The sequence below is a fragment of the Hyla sarda genome, unplaced genomic scaffold, assembly GCF_029499605.1.
Source record: "Hyla sarda isolate aHylSar1 unplaced genomic scaffold, aHylSar1.hap1 scaffold_776, whole genome shotgun sequence".
NCBI classification, from domain to species: domain Eukaryota; kingdom Metazoa; phylum Chordata; class Amphibia; order Anura; family Hylidae; genus Hyla; species Hyla sarda.
Window position 1 is genome coordinate 100,253 of NW_026610799.1, and position 16,338 is coordinate 116,590.

The 16,338-nt window shown below is 46.1% G+C and overlaps 7 non-coding genes across 7 annotated transcripts; all 7 read right to left on the reverse strand.

The window, feature by feature from the left end:
• Positions 1–1,633: 1,633 nt before the first annotated feature.
• On the reverse strand, positions 1,634–1,824 carry LOC130346173 (U2 spliceosomal RNA). Its single transcript, XR_008884529.1, has one exon. It is a non-coding gene; the product is annotated as a U2 spliceosomal RNA (small nuclear RNA).
• A 2,086-nt stretch (positions 1,825–3,910) lies between these two features.
• Positions 3,911–4,101, reverse strand: LOC130346196 (U2 spliceosomal RNA). The gene has a single exon (XR_008884550.1). It is a non-coding gene; the product is annotated as a U2 spliceosomal RNA (small nuclear RNA).
• A 2,074-nt stretch (positions 4,102–6,175) lies between these two features.
• Positions 6,176–6,366, reverse strand: LOC130346198 (U2 spliceosomal RNA). The gene has a single exon (XR_008884552.1). It is a non-coding gene; the product is annotated as a U2 spliceosomal RNA (small nuclear RNA).
• A 2,087-nt stretch (positions 6,367–8,453) lies between these two features.
• LOC130346199 (U2 spliceosomal RNA) lies at positions 8,454–8,644 on the reverse strand. Its single transcript, XR_008884553.1, has one exon. It is a non-coding gene; the product is annotated as a U2 spliceosomal RNA (small nuclear RNA).
• A 2,087-nt stretch (positions 8,645–10,731) lies between these two features.
• Positions 10,732–10,922, reverse strand: LOC130346200 (U2 spliceosomal RNA). Its single transcript, XR_008884554.1, has one exon. It is a non-coding gene; the product is annotated as a U2 spliceosomal RNA (small nuclear RNA).
• A 2,087-nt stretch (positions 10,923–13,009) lies between these two features.
• LOC130346201 (U2 spliceosomal RNA) lies at positions 13,010–13,200 on the reverse strand. Its single transcript, XR_008884555.1, has one exon. It is a non-coding gene; the product is annotated as a U2 spliceosomal RNA (small nuclear RNA).
• A 2,095-nt stretch (positions 13,201–15,295) lies between these two features.
• LOC130346202 (U2 spliceosomal RNA) lies at positions 15,296–15,486 on the reverse strand. The gene has a single exon (XR_008884556.1). It is a non-coding gene; the product is annotated as a U2 spliceosomal RNA (small nuclear RNA).
• Between the last annotated feature and the right edge of the window lie 852 nt (positions 15,487–16,338).

Sequence of the window (16,338 nt, forward strand, 5' to 3'; positions counted from 1 at the left end):
CCTATGGCGGTGATGGTTCTGCTCAGGCAGAGCAGTGCTGATGCTCCTCATAAAGCTGTCGCTGCTGTGAAGGTTCTAGGTGACATCACAATCCCTATGGTTACATACACAACAAAGCTGGGTTGTTGTTGTTTACACTCTGCAAGGCCTGTGGAAGTGAGTGACATCATAGCACTGTAGTTCTGAGGGTTCTAGATGGATGCAACAATCTCCTGTTGCTTCTATGAAGGCCATAATAGACGACATCACCAAACAGCTCCATAGTCACATACACAGCAAAGGAGAGATGTTGTTTACACCTAGTGATGTCAGTGGTATTGAGTGACATCACAGCACAGTGCTAAGGCTCCTGGGCCTGGACACAGCAGCGGCTGCAATATCTCAACGGAGAATACGTTTATATATATGTGTGTGTGTGCGCGTATATATATATATATATATATATATATATATATATATATTTCTCCGCCGAAATCACTTTTAAACCCATTTCCACCTTTTTTTCCCTTCTCTTCCTCTTACTTTTTTTTCACGTTTTTTTACGTTTTTCTCCTTTTCGCCTCTTTTCTGGGCGTATTATTCTTCTTTTTCTTCTTTTTTTTCGTCTAATGCATACCCCATCAGTGCAGCAATGCTTATTCAATACCGCCAGCAGATGGAGACACTGGGGGATAATTTTCTAAGGATTTATACTGATTTTTCCTGTCTGAATTTGTCGCACAGAAAGTTGCAGGCCAAATATGTGTGACATTTCTGCGACTTTAGCTTCTAGAGCATTTTTACAACATTATACATAGGTGCTGAATACATAAAAAGCGACTGTTCAGCGACAGACAAGTCGCATCGGCTGAAAGTAGGCCAGAATGTCAGTCCATGTTGGAGCAGGTTTAGATACAGTCTAAAGCATAGATCTCAAAGTCTGTGCACAGAATTTAGCAAGGGCCTCGCACCTTCTGATGCATCAGGTAGGTGCACTATAGCATAGCCTAACCCTCTGTACTTTGGTCTATATTGATGCGGGACATAGACAGCCAGCTGATGACCAATCCATTAGTGCAATGGATGGCTGGAAGCATTTGTCTTTGCCTTTGCAATACCACAGAAGCAATGCATGGTCAATGTACAGCAATGACACACCTGTGTGAACAGCCAGGAGACCCCCCCATGTTATGTTACATAGTTACATAGTTAGTACGGTCGAAAAAAGACATATGTCCATCAAGTTCAACCAGGGAATTAAGGGGTAGGGGTGTGGCGCGATATTGGGGAAGGGATGAGATTTTATATTTCTTCATAAGCATTAATCTTATTTTGTCAATTAGGAACATTCAGCACCCACCCGCTATCAAGGCAGCTGCCTATCATGTCATGCCCTACCTGCACAGGTGTGCTGGCTACTCAAATGATCCAATTAAGGAGGCCATTTAGTCAGCAGCAGCAGAAGTCCTGTGCCTGGACGCTCCAACAGCGGCCAGACACAAGCAGAAGCAGCAGAAGCAGCAGCAGCACCACCTTTTGTTTTTTGGCTGCAGCAGCAGCAGCAGCAGCAGCAAGGCCCACAGGGCTGGCTAGCTGGCTAGCCAGCAAGCAGGTAGCAATGAAAGTAGGAATCTTTCTTTTTAACCCTGTAAGGGGGTGGTGCACTGTACCCGAAGATACTGCCATATCGGGTCAATGCATAGGGCGACGGAAGCAAGCTTCGAAATTGGCCCCCGTTCTCAAAAATCCATTTAATATATGGTCCCCAGATAGGGGACGTATCAGATATTAAACTGATAAGAACAGATACTACACTTGATCTTAGCCAAAAGGCCGAGAAGCGATAACCGTGAAAGGGGCGGGCCCAACAAGGTCCCCTTCATGGGCACTATCACTGCTTGCTGTCAGGGAGGCTGCCAGACAATTTTCCATGCACACTCTGGGCTGGGGGGCAGTCAACCACCAGTACACACAGCAGAACCTAAACCCATACCATTATTGCTAAGCAGCAAGACAGGGGCCCATTGCACTCCCACGGGGCCTTTTTAAATGCAATCCATAACCCGGATTTGCCAGGAACCCTTCTTACTCCTCCTACTTGCATGTGACACTGGGCTTAGGATCTGCATAGGAAACACACACACAAGCACACACCTACCTTTGTTGCCTGCAGATGCCTCCTTGGCTGTCCCCAAACGGTATCAAACCAACACCCACGGGAAGCTGTAAGCATAGAGGACATGCCTGCACCCCATTGGACTTACCTGTGTGGGTTAAATCCGGGTTATTTGACAACCTATGGCGGTGATGGTTCTGCTCAGGCAGAGCAGTGCTGATGCTCCTCATAAAGCTGTCGCTGCTGTGAAGGTTCTAGGTGACATCACAATCCCTATGGTTACATACACAACAAAGCTGGGTTGTTGTTGTTTACACTCTGCAAGGCCTGTGGAAGTGAGTGACATCATAGCACTGTAGTTCTGAGGGTTCTAGATGGATGCAACAATCTCCTGTTGCTTCTATGAAGGCCATAATAGACGACATCACCAAACAGCTCCATAGTCACATACACAGCAAAGGAGAGATGTTGTTTACACCTAGTGATGTCAGTGGTATTGAGTGACATCACAGCACAGTGCTAAGGCTCCTGGGCCTGGACACAGCAGCGGCTGCAATATCTCAACGGAGAATACGTTTATATATATGTGTGTGTGTGCGCGTATATATATATATATATATATATATATATATATATATATATATTCTCCGCCGAAATCACTTTTAAACCCATTTCCACCTTTTTTTCCCTTCTCTTCCTCTTACTTTTTTTTCACGTTTTTTTACGTTTTTCTCCTTTTCGCCTCTTTTCTGGGCGTATTATTCTTCTTTTTCTTCTTTTTTTTCGTCTAATGCATACCCCATCAGTGCAGCAATGCTTATTCAATACCGCCAGCAGATGGAGACACTGGGGGATAATTTTCTAAGGATTTATACTGATTTTTCCTGTCTGAATTTGTCGCACAGAAAGTTGCAGGCCAAATATGTGTGACATTTCTGCGACTTTAGCTTCTAGAGCATTTTTACAACATTATACATAGGTGCTGAATACATAAAAAGCGACTGTTCAGCGACAGACAAGTCGCATCGGCTGAAAGTAGGCCAGAATGTCAGTCCATGTTGGAGCAGGTTTAGATACAGTCTAAAGCATAGATCTCAAAGTCTGTGCACAGAATTTAGCAAGGGCCTCGCACCTTCTGATGCATCAGGTAGGTGCACTATAGCATAGCCTAACCCTCTGTACTTTGGTCTATATTGATGCGGGACATAGACAGCCAGCTGATGACCAATCCATTAGTGCAATGGATGGCTGGAAGCATTTGTCTTTGCCTTTGCAATACCACAGAAGCAATGCATGGTCAATGTACAGCAATGACACACCTGTGTGAACAGCCAGGAGACCCCCCCATGTTATGTTACATAGTTACATAGTTAGTACGGTCGAAAAAAGACATATGTCCATCAAGTTCAACCAGGGAATTAAGGGGTAGGGGTGTGGCGCGATATTGGGGAAGGGATGAGATTTTATATTTCTTCATAAGCATTAATCTTATTTTGTCAATTAGGAACATTCAGCACCCACCCGCTATCAAGGCAGCTGCCTATCATGTCATGCCCTACCTGCACAGGTGTGCTGGCTACTCAAATGATCCAATTAAGGAGGCCATTTAGTCAGCAGCAGCAGAAGTCCTGTGCCTGGACGCTCCAACAGCGGCCAGACACAAGCAGAAGCAGCAGAAGCAGCAGCAGCACCACCTTTTGTTTTTTGGCTGCAGCAGCAGCAGCAGCAGCAGCAAGGCCCACAGGGCTGGCTAGCTGGCTAGCCAGCAAGCAGGTAGCAATGAAAGTAGGAATCTTTCTTTTTAACCCTGTAAGGGGGTGGTGCACTGTACCCGAAGATACTGCCATATCGGGTCAATGCATAGGGCGACGGAAGCAAGCTTCGAAATCGGCCCCCGTTCTCAAAAATCCATTTAATATATGGTCCCCAGATAGGGGACGTATCAGATATTAAACTGATAAGAACAGATACTACACTTGATCTTAGCCAAAAGGCCGAGAAGCGATAACCGTGAAAGGGGCGGGCCCAACAAGGTCCCCTTCATGGGCACTATCACTGCTTGCTGTCAGGGAGGCTGCCAGACAATTTTCCATGCACACTCTGGGCTGGGGGGCAGTCAACCACCAGTACACACAGCAGAACCTAAACCCATACCATTATTGCTAAGCAGCAAGACAGGGGCCCATTGCACTCCCACGGGGCCTTTTTAAATGCAATCCATAACCCGGATTTGCCAGGAACCCTTCTTACTCCTCCTACTTGCATGTGACACTGGGCTTAGGATCTGCATAGGAAACACACACACAAGCACACACCTACCTTTGTTGCCTGCAGATGCCTCCTTGGCTGTCCCCAAACGGTATCAAACCAACACCCACGGGAAGCTGTAAGCATAGAGGACATGCCTGCACCCCATTGGACTTACCTGTGTGGGTTAAATCCGGGTTATTTGACAACCTATGGCGGTGATGGTTCTGCTCAGGCAGAGCAGTGCTGATGCTCCTCATAAAGCTGTCGCTGCTGTGAAGGTTCTAGGTGACATCACAATCCCTATGGTTACATACACAACAAAGCTGGGTTGTTGTTGTTTACACTCTGCAAGGCCTGTGGAAGTGAGTGACATCATAGCACTGTAGTTCTGAGGGTTCTAGATGGATGCAACAATCTCCTGTTGCTTCTATGAAGGCCATAATAGACGACATCACCAAACAGCTCCATAGTCACATACACAGCAAAGGAGAGATGTTGTTTACACCTAGTGATGTCAGTGGTATTGAGTGACATCACAGCACAGTGCTAAGGCTCCTGGGCCTGGACACAGCAGCGGCTGCAATATCTCAACGGAGAATACGTTTATATATATGTGTGTGTGTGCGCGTATATATATATATATATATATATATATATATTCTCCGCCGAAATCACTTTTAAACCCATTTCCACCTTTTTTTCCCTTCTCTTCCTCTTACTTTTTTTTCACGTTTTTTTACGTTTTTCTCCTTTTCGCCTCTTTTCTGGGCGTATTATTCTTCTTTTTCTTCTTTTTTTTCGTCTAATGCATACCCCATCAGTGCAGCAATGCTTATTCAATACCGCCAGCAGATGGAGACACTGGGGGATAATTTTCTAAGGATTTATACTGATTTTTCCTGTCTGAATTTGTCGCACAGAAAGTTGCAGGCCAAATATGTGTGACATTTCTGCGACTTTAGCTTCTAGAGCATTTTTACAACATTATACATAGGTGCTGAATACATAAAAAGCGACTGTTCAGCGACAGACAAGTCGCATCGGCTGAAAGTAGGCCAGAATGTCAGTCCATGTTGGAGCAGGTTTAGATACAGTCTAAAGCATAGATCTCAAAGTCTGTGCACAGAATTTAGCAAGGGCCTCGCACCTTCTGATGCATCAGGTAGGTGCACTATAGCATAGCCTAACCCTCTGTACTTTGGTCTATATTGATGCGGGACATAGACAGCCAGCTGATGACCAATCCATTAGTGCAATGGATGGCTGGAAGCATTTGTCTTTGCCTTTGCAATACCACAGAAGCAATGCATGGTCAATGTACAGCAATGACACACCTGTGTGAACAGCCAGGAGACCCCCCCATGTTATGTTACATAGTTACATAGTTAGTACGGTCGAAAAAAGACATATGTCCATCAAGTTCAACCAGGGAATTAAGGGGTAGGGGTGTGGCGCGATATTGGGGAAGGGATGAGATTTTATATTTCTTCATAAGCATTAATCTTATTTTGTCAATTAGGAACATTCAGCACCCACCCGCTATCAAGGCAGCTGCCTATCATGTCATGCCCTACCTGCACAGGTGTGCTGGCTACTCAAATGATCCAATTAAGGAGGCCATTTAGTCAGCAGCAGCAGAAGTCCTGTGCCTGGACGCTCCAACAGCGGCCAGACACAAGCAGAAGCAGCAGAAGCAGCAGCAGCACCACCTTTTGTTTTTTGGCTGCAGCAGCAGCAGCAGCAGCAGCAAGGCCCACAGGGCTGGCTAGCTGGCTAGCCAGCAAGCAGGTAGCAATGAAAGTAGGAATCTTTCTTTTTAACCCTGTAAGGGGGTGGTGCACTGTACCCGAAGATACTGCCATATCGGGTCAATGCATAGGGCGACGGAAGCAAGCTTCGAAATCGGCCCCCGTTCTCAAAAATCCATTTAATATATGGTCCCCAGATAGGGGACGTATCAGATATTAAACTGATAAGAACAGATACTACACTTGATCTTAGCCAAAAGGCCGAGAAGCGATAACCGTGAAAGGGGCGGGCCCAACAAGGTCCCCTTCATGGGCACTATCACTGCTTGCTGTCAGGGAGGCTGCCAGACAATTTTCCATGCACACTCTGGGCTGGGGGGCAGTCAACCACCAGTACACACAGCAGAACCTAAACCCATACCATTATTGCTAAGCAGCAAGACAGGGGCCCATTGCACTCCCACGGGGCCTTTTTAAATGCAATCCATAACCCGGATTTGCCAGGAACCCTTCTTACTCCTCCTACTTGCATGTGACACTGGGCTTAGGATCTGCATAGGAAACACACACACAAGCACACACCTACCTTTGTTGCCTGCAGATGCCTCCTTGGCTGTCCCCAAACGGTATCAAACCAACACCCACGGGAAGCTGTAAGCATAGAGGACATGCCTGCACCCCATTGGACTTACCTGTGTGGGTTAAATCCGGGTTATTTGACAACCTATGGCGGTGATGGTTCTGCTCAGGCAGAGCAGTGCTGATGCTCCTCATAAAGCTGTCGCTGCTGTGAAGGTTCTAGGTGACATCACAATCCCTATGGTTACATACACAACAAAGCTGGGTTGTTGTTGTTTACACTCTGCAAGGCCTGTGGAAGTGAGTGACATCATAGCACTGTAGTTCTGAGGGTTCTAGATGGATGCAACAATCTCCTGTTGCTTCTATGAAGGCCATAATAGACGACATCACCAAACAGCTCCATAGTCACATACACAGCAAAGGAGAGATGTTGTTTACACCTAGTGATGTCAGTGGTATTGAGTGACATCACAGCACAGTGCTAAGGCTCCTGGGCCTGGACACAGCAGCGGCTGCAATATCTCAACGGAGAATACGTTTATATATATGTGTGTGTGTGCGCGTATATATATATATATATATATATATATATATATATATATATATATATTTCTCCGCCGAAATCACTTTTAAACCCATTTCCACCTTTTTTTCCCTTCTCTTCCTCTTACTTTTTTTTCACGTTTTTTTACGTTTTTCTCCTTTTCGCCTCTTTTCTGGGCGTATTATTCTTCTTTTTCTTCTTTTTTTTCGTCTAATGCATACCCCATCAGTGCAGCAATGCTTATTCAATACCGCCAGCAGATGGAGACACTGGGGGATAATTTTCTAAGGATTTATACTGATTTTTCCTGTCTGAATTTGTCGCACAGAAAGTTGCAGGCCAAATATGTGTGACATTTCTGCGACTTTAGCTTCTAGAGCATTTTTACAACATTATACATAGGTGCTGAATACATAAAAAGCGACTGTTCAGCGACAGACAAGTCGCATCGGCTGAAAGTAGGCCAGAATGTCAGTCCATGTTGGAGCAGGTTTAGATACAGTCTAAAGCATAGATCTCAAAGTCTGTGCACAGAATTTAGCAAGGGCCTCGCACCTTCTGATGCATCAGGTAGGTGCACTATAGCATAGCCTAACCCTCTGTACTTTGGTCTATATTGATGCGGGACATAGACAGCCAGCTGATGACCAATCCATTAGTGCAATGGATGGCTGGAAGCATTTGTCTTTGCCTTTGCAATACCACAGAAGCAATGCATGGTCAATGTACAGCAATGACACACCTGTGTGAACAGCCAGGAGACCCCCCCATGTTATGTTACATAGTTACATAGTTAGTACGGTCGAAAAAAGACATATGTCCATCAAGTTCAACCAGGGAATTAAGGGGTAGGGGTGTGGCGCGATATTGGGGAAGGGATGAGATTTTATATTTCTTCATAAGCATTAATCTTATTTTGTCAATTAGGAACATTCAGCACCCACCCGCTATCAAGGCAGCTGCCTATCATGTCATGCCCTGCACAGGTGTGCTGGCTACTCAAATGATCCAATTAAGGAGGCCATTTAGTCAGCAGCAGCAGAAGTCCTGTGCCTGGACGCTCCAACAGCGGCCAGACACAAGCAGAAGCAGCAGAAGCAGCAGCAGCACCACCTTTTGTTTTTTGGCTGCAGCAGCAGCAGCAGCAGCAGCAAGGCCCACAGGGCTGGCTAGCTGGCTAGCCAGCAAGCAGGTAGCAATGAAAGTAGGAATCTTTCTTTTTAACCCTGTAAGGGGGTGGTGCACTGTACCCGAAGATACTGCCATATCGGGTCAATGCATAGGGCGACGGAAGCAAGCTTCGAAATCGGCCCCCGTTCTCAAAAATCCATTTAATATATGGTCCCCAGATAGGGGACGTATCAGATATTAAACTGATAAGAACAGATACTACACTTGATCTTAGCCAAAAGGCCGAGAAGCGATAACCGTGAAAGGGGCGGGCCCAACAAGGTCCCCTTCATGGGCACTATCACTGCTTGCTGTCAGGGAGGCTGCCAGACAATTTTCCATGCACACTCTGGGCTGGGGGGCAGTCAACCACCAGTACACACAGCAGAACCTAAACCCATACCATTATTGCTAAGCAGCAAGACAGGGGCCCATTGCACTCCCACGGGGCCTTTTTAAATGCAATCCATAACCCGGATTTGCCAGGAACCCTTCTTACTCCTCCTACTTGCATGTGACACTGGGCTTAGGATCTGCATAGGAAACACACACACAAGCACACACCTACCTTTGTTGCCTGCAGATGCCTCCTTGGCTGTCCCCAAACGGTATCAAACCAACACCCACGGGAAGCTGTAAGCATAGAGGACATGCCTGCACCCCATTGGACTTACCTGTGTGGGTTAAATCCGGGTTATTTGACAACCTATGGCGGTGATGGTTCTGCTCAGGCAGAGCAGTGCTGATGCTCCTCATAAAGCTGTCGCTGCTGTGAAGGTTCTAGGTGACATCACAATCCCTATGGTTACATACACAACAAAGCTGGGTTGTTGTTGTTTACACTCTGCAAGGCCTGTGGAAGTGAGTGACATCATAGCACTGTAGTTCTGAGGGTTCTAGATGGATGCAACAATCTCCTGTTGCTTCTATGAAGGCCATAATAGACGACATCACCAAACAGCTCCATAGTCACATACACAGCAAAGGAGAGATGTTGTTTACACCTAGTGATGTCAGTGGTATTGAGTGACATCACAGCACAGTGCTAAGGCTCCTGGGCCTGGACACAGCAGCGGCTGCAATATCTCAACGGAGAATACGTTTATATATATGTGTGTGTGTGCGCGTATATATATATATATATATATATATATATATATATATATATATTTCTCCGCCGAAATCACTTTTAAACCCATTTCCACCTTTTTTTCCCTTCTCTTCCTCTTACTTTTTTTTCACGTTTTTTTACGTTTTTCTCCTTTTCGCCTCTTTTCTGGGCGTATTATTCTTCTTTTTCTTCTTTTTTTTCGTCTAATGCATACCCCATCAGTGCAGCAATGCTTATTCAATACCGCCAGCAGATGGAGACACTGGGGGATAATTTTCTAAGGATTTATACTGATTTTTTCTGTCTGAATTTGTCGCACAGAAAGTTGCAGGCCAAATATGTGTGACATTTCTGCGACTTTAGCTTCTAGAGCATTTTTACAACATTATACATAGGTGCTGAATACATAAAAAGCGACTGTTCAGCGACAGACAAGTCGCATCGGCTGAAAGTAGGCCAGAATGTCAGTCCATGTTGGAGCAGGTTTAGATACAGTCTAAAGCATAGATCTCAAAGTCTGTGCACAGAATTTAGCAAGGGCCTCGCACCTTCTGATGCATCAGGTAGGTGCACTATAGCATAGCCTAACCCTCTGTACTTTGGTCTATATTGATGCGGGACATAGACAGCCAGCTGATGACCAATCCATTAGTGCAATGGATGGCTGGAAGCATTTGTCTTTGCCTTTGCAATACCACAGAAGCAATGCATGGTCAATGTACAGCAATGACACACCTGTGTGAACAGCCAGGAGACCCCCCCATGTTATGTTACATAGTTACATAGTTAGTACGGTCGAAAAAAGACATATGTCCATCAAGTTCAACCAGGGAATTAAGGGGTAGGGGTGTGGCGCGATATTGGGGAAGGGATGAGATTTTATATTTCTTCATAAGCATTAATCTTATTTTGTCAATTAGGAACATTCAGCACCCACCCGCTATCAAGGCAGCTGCCTATCATGTCATGCCCTACCTGCACAGGTGTGCTGGCTACTCAAATGATCCAATTAAGGAGGCCATTTAGTCAGCAGCAGCAGAAGTCCTGTGCCTGGACGCTCCAACAGCGGCCAGACACAAGCAGAAGCAGCAGAAGCAGCAGCAGCACCACCTTTTGTTTTTTGGCTGCAGCAGCAGCAGCAGCAGCAGCAAGGCCCACAGGGCTGGCTAGCTGGCTAGCCAGCAAGCAGGTAGCAATGAAAGTAGGAATCTTTCTTTTTAACCCTGTAAGGGGGTGGTGCACTGTACCCGAAGATACTGCCATATCGGGTCAATGCATAGGGCGACGGAAGCAAGCTTCGAAATCGGCCCCCGTTCTCAAAAATCCATTTAATATATGGTCCCCAGATAGGGGACGTATCAGATATTAAACTGATAAGAACAGATACTACACTTGATCTTAGCCAAAAGGCCGAGAAGCGATAACCGTGAAAGGGGCGGGCCCAACAAGGTCCCCTTCATGGGCACTATCACTGCTTGCTGTCAGGGAGGCTGCCAGACAATTTTCCATGCACACTCTGGGCTGGGGGGCAGTCAACCACCAGTACACACAGCAGAACCTAAACCCATACCATTATTGCTAAGCAGCAAGACAGGGGCCCATTGCACTCCCACGGGGCCTTTTTAAATGCAATCCATAACCCGGATTTGCCAGGAACCCTTCTTACTCCTCCTACTTGCATGTGACACTGGGCTTAGGATCTGCATAGGAAACACACACACAAGCACACACCTACCTTTGTTGCCTGCAGATGCCTCCTTGGCTGTCCCCAAACGGTATCAAACCAACACCCACGGGAAGCTGTAAGCATAGAGGACATGCCTGCACCCCATTGGACTTACCTGTGTGGGTTAAATCCGGGTTATTTGACAACCTATGGCGGTGATGGTTCTGCTCAGGCAGAGCAGTGCTGATGCTCCTCATAAAGCTGTCGCTGCTGTGAAGGTTCTAGGTGACATCACAATCCCTATGGTTACATACACAACAAAGCTGGGTTGTTGTTGTTTACACTCTGCAAGGCCTGTGGAAGTGAGTGACATCATAGCACTGTAGTTCTGAGGGTTCTAGATGGATGCAACAATCTCCTGTTGCTTCTATGAAGGCCGTAATAGACGACATCACCAAACAGCTCCATAGTCACATACACAGCAAAGGAGAGATGTTGTTTACACCTAGTGATGTCAGTGGTATTGAGTGACATCACAGCACAGTGCTAAGGCTCCTGGGCCTGGACACAGCAGCGGCTGCAATATCTCAACGGAGAATACGTTTATATATATGTGTGTGTGTGCGCGTATATATATATATATATATATATATATATATATATATATATATTTCTCCGCCGAAATCACTTTTAAACCCATTTCCACCTTTTTTTCCCTTCTCTTCCTCTTACTTTTTTTTCACGTTTTTTTACGTTTTTCTCCTTTTCGCCTCTTTTCTGGGCGTATTATTCTTCTTTTTCTTCTTTTTTTTCGTCTAATGCATACCCCATCAGTGCAGCAATGCTTATTCAATACCGCCAGCAGATGGAGACACTGGGGGATAATTTTCTAAGGATTTATACTGATTTTTCCTGTCTGAATTTGTCGCACAGAAAGTTGCAGGCCAAATATGTGTGACATTTCTGCGACTTTAGCTTCTAGAGCATTTTTACAACATTATACATAGGTGCTGAATACATAAAAAGCGACTGTTCAGCGACAGACAAGTCGCATCGGCTGAAAGTAGGCCAGAATGTCAGTCCATGTTGGAGCAGGTTTAGATACAGTCTAAAGCATAGATCTCAAAGTCTGTGCACAGAATTTAGCAAGGGCCTCGCACCTTCTGATGCATCAGGTAGGTGCACTATAGCATAGCCTAACCCTCTGTACTTTGGTCTATATTGATGCGGGACATAGACAGCCAGCTGATGACCAATCCATTAGTGCAATGGATGGCTGGAAGCATTTGTCTTTGCCTTTGCAATACCACAGAAGCAATGCATGGTCAATGTACAGCAATGACACACCTGTGTGAACAGCCAGGAGACCCCCCCATGTTATGTTACATAGTTACATAGTTAGTACGGTCGAAAAAAGACATATGTCCATCAAGTTCAACCAGGGAATTAAGGGGTAGGGGTGTGGCGCGATATTGGGGAAGGGATGAGATTTTATATTTCTTCATAAGCATTAATCTTATTTTGTCAATTAGGAACATTCAGCACCCACCCGCTATCAAGGCAGCTGCCTATCATGTCATGCCCTACCTGCACAGGTGTGCTGGCTACTCAAATGATCCAATTAAGGAGGCCATTTAGTCAGCAGCAGCAGAAGTCCTGTGCCTGGACGCTCCAACAGCGGCCAGACACAAGCAGAAGCAGCAGAAGCAGCAGCAGCACCACCTTTTGTTTTTTGGCTGCAGCAGCAGCAGCAGCAGCAGCAAGGCCCACAGGGCTGGCTAGCTGGCTAGCCAGCAAGCAGGTAGCAATGAAAGTAGGAATCTTTCTTTTTAACCCTGTAAGGGGGTGGTGCACTGTACCCGAAGATACTGCCATATCGGGTCAATGCATAGGGCGACGGAAGCAAGCTTCGAAATCGGCCCCCGTTCTCAAAAATCCATTTAATATATGGTCCCCAGATAGGGGACGTATCAGATATTAAACTGATAAGAACAGATACTACACTTGATCTTAGCCAAAAGGCCGAGAAGCGATAACCGTGAAAGGGGCGGGCCCAACAAGGTCCCCTTCATGGGCACTATCACTGCTTGCTGTCAGGGAGGCTGCCAGACAATTTTCCATGCACACTCTGGGCTGGGGGGCAGTCAACCACCAGTACACACAGCAGAACCTAAACCCATACCATTATTGCTAAGCAGCAAGACAGGGGCCCATTGCACTCCCACGGGGCCTTTTTAAATGCAATCCATAACCCGGATTTGCCAGGAACCCTTCTTACTCCTCCTACTTGCATGTGACACTGGGCTTAGGATCTGCATAGGAAACACACACACAAGCACACACCTACCTTTGTTGCCTGCAGATGCCTCCTTGGCTGTCCCCAAACGGTATCAAACCAACACCCACGGGAAGCTGTAAGCATAGAGGACATGCCTGCACCCCATTGGACTTACCTGTGTGGGTTAAATCCGGGTTATTTGACAACCTATGGCGGTGATGGTTCTGCTCAGGCAGAGCAGTGCTGATGCTCCTCATAAAGCTGTCGCTGCTGTGAAGGTTCTAGGTGACATCACAATCCCTATGGTTACATACACAACAAAGCTGGGTTGTTGTTGTTTACACTCTGCAAGGCCTGTGGAAGTGAGTGACATCATAGCACTGTAGTTCTGAGGGTTCTAGATGGATGCAACAATCTCCTGTTGCTTCTATGAAGGCCATAATAGACGACATCACCAAACAGCTCCATAGTCACATACACAGCAAAGAAGAGATGTTGTTTACACCTAGTGATGTCAGTGGTATTGAGTGACATCACAGCACAGTGCTAAGGCTCCTGGGCCTGGACACAGCAGCGGCTGCAATATCTCAACGGAGAATACGTTTATATATATGTGTGTGTGTGCGCGTATATATATATATATATATATATATATATATATATATATATATATATATATTTCTCCGCCGAAATCACTTTTAAACCCATTTCCACCTTTTTTTCCCTTCTCTTCCTCTTACTTTTTTTTCACGTTTTTTTAAGTTTTTCTCCTTTTCGCCTCTTTTCTGGGCGTATTATTCTTCTTTTTCTTCTTTTTTTTCGTCTAATGCATACCCCATCAGTGCAGCAATGCTTATTCAATACCGCCAGCAGATGGAGACACTGGGGGATAATTTTCTAAGGATTTATACTGATTTTTCCTGTCTGAATTTGTCGCACAGAAAGTTGCAGGCCAAATATGTGTGACATTTCTGCGACTTTAGCTTCTAGAGCATTTTTACAACATTATACATAGGTGCTGAATACATAAAAAGCGACTGTTCAGCGACAGACAAGTCGCATCGGCTGAAAGTAGGCCAGAATGTCAGTCCATGTTGGAGCAGGTTTAGATACAGTCTAAAGCATAGATCTCAAAGTCTGTGCACAGAATTTAGCAAGGGCCTCGCACCTTCTGATGCATCAGGTAGGTGCACTATAGCATAGCCTAACCCTCTGTACTTTGGTCTATATTGATGCGGGACATAGACAGCCAGCTGATGACCAATCCATTAGTGCAATGGATGGCTGGAAGCATTTGTCTTTGCCTTTGCAATACCACAGAAGCAATGCATGGTCAATGTACAGCAATGACACACCTGTGTGAACAGCCAGGAGACCCCCCCATGTTATGTTACATAGTTACATAGTTAGTACGGTCGAAAAAAGACATATGTCCATCAAGTTCAACCAGGGAATTAAGGGGTAGGGGTGTGGCGCGATATTGGGGAAGGGATGAGATTTTATATTTCTTCATAAGCATTAATCTTATTTTGTCAATTAGGAACATTCAGCACCCACCCGCTATCAAGGCAGCTGCCTATCATGTCATGCCCTACCTGCACAGGTGTGCTGGCTACTCAAATGATCCAATTAAGGAGGCCATTTAGTCAGCAGCAGCAGAAGTCCTGTGCCTGGACGCTCCAACAGCGGCCAGACACAAGCAGAAGCAGCAGAAGCAGCAGCAGCACCACCTTTTGTTTTTTGGCTGCAGCAGCAGCAGCAGCAGCAGCAAGGCCCACAGGGCTGGCTAGCTGGCTAGCCAGCAAGCAGGTAGCAATGAAAGTAGGAATCTTTCTTTTTAACCCTGTAAGGGGGTGGTGCACTGTACCCGAAGATACTGCCATATCGGGTCAATGCATAGGGCGACGGAAGCAAGCTTCGAAATCGGCCCCCGTTCTCAAAAATCCATTTAATATATGGTCCCCAGATAGGGGACGTATCAGATATTAAACTGATAAGAACAGATACTACACTTGATCTTAGCCAAAAGGCCGAGAAGCGATAACCGTGAAAGGGGCGGGCCCAACAAGGTCCCCTTCATGGGCACTATCACTGCTTGCTGTCAGGGAGGCTGCCAGACAATTTTCCATGCACACTCTGGGCTGGGGGGCAGTCAACCACCAGTACACACAGCAGAACCTAAACCCATACCATTATTGCTAAGCAGCAAGACAGGGGCCCATTGCACTCCCACGGGGCCTTTTTAAATGCAATCCATAACCCGGATTTGCCAGGAACCCTTCTTACTCCTCCTACTTGCATGTGACACTGGGCTTAGGATCTGCATAGGAAACACACACACAAGCACACACCTACCTTTGTTGCCTGCAGATGCCTCCTTGACTGTCCCCAAACGGTATCAAACCAACACCCACGGGAAGCTGTAAGCATAGAGGACATGCCTGCACCCCATTGGACTTACCTGTGTGGGTTAAATCCGGGTTATTTGACAACCTATGGCGGTGATGGTTCTGCTCAGGCAGAGCAGTGCTGATGCTCCTCATAAAGCTGTCGCTGCTGTGAAGGTTCTAGGTGACATCACAATCCCTATGGTTACATACACAACAAAGCTGGGTTGTTGTTGTTTACACTCTGCAAGGCCTGTGGAAGTGAGTGACATCATAGCACTGTAGTTCTGAGGGTTCTAGATGGATGCAACAATCTCCTGTTGCTTCTATGAAGGCCATAATAGACGACATCACCAAACAGCTCCATAGTCACATACACAGCAAAGGAGAGATGTTGTTTACACCTAGTGATGTCAGTGGTATTGAGTGACATCACAGCACAGTGCTAAGGCTCCTGGGCCTGGACACAGCAGCGGCTGCAATATCTCAACGGAGAATACGTTTATA